Raw genomic sequence first — 422 nt, 5'->3', positions numbered from 1 at the left:
TGCCAAAGATTAATGCATGGAAAAATATGAATGGGCCATTACATGGTTGAAGGGACAAGCTAAGGGCGGTGTGATGGTTAAGGCGTTTGTTTATATTTGGATGTTTGAGATCTTAATTATACCCGTGTACACATGTTGATGCTGCTGCAAGGTTTAATTAAGAATTGGACGTCTAGCTTCTTGTAGGACTGAAAGTAAGTCGAGTTGAGTCGAATTGGACCAAATTCAAGCTCCACTCATAAAAATTGAGTTTAGTTCATGACTCGACTCATTAATAATCGAACCTATTTTTTAAACTCAAGTTCGGCTCACCAAAAGCTCATGAACTGGTTTAAATAATAAGAACATAATCTATAATTCTATATCAATAAATTATAACTTATATATTTTAAAAAAATATTTCAAAAGATCAATTTTATGTA

This window comes from Arachis ipaensis, chromosome B05 (genome assembly GCF_000816755.2).
Source record: "Arachis ipaensis cultivar K30076 chromosome B05, Araip1.1, whole genome shotgun sequence".
Lineage (NCBI taxonomy): Eukaryota > Viridiplantae > Streptophyta > Magnoliopsida > Fabales > Fabaceae > Arachis > Arachis ipaensis.
The sequence above is the reverse complement of the archived record's forward strand: the minus strand, read 5'-3'. Positions refer to the sequence as shown.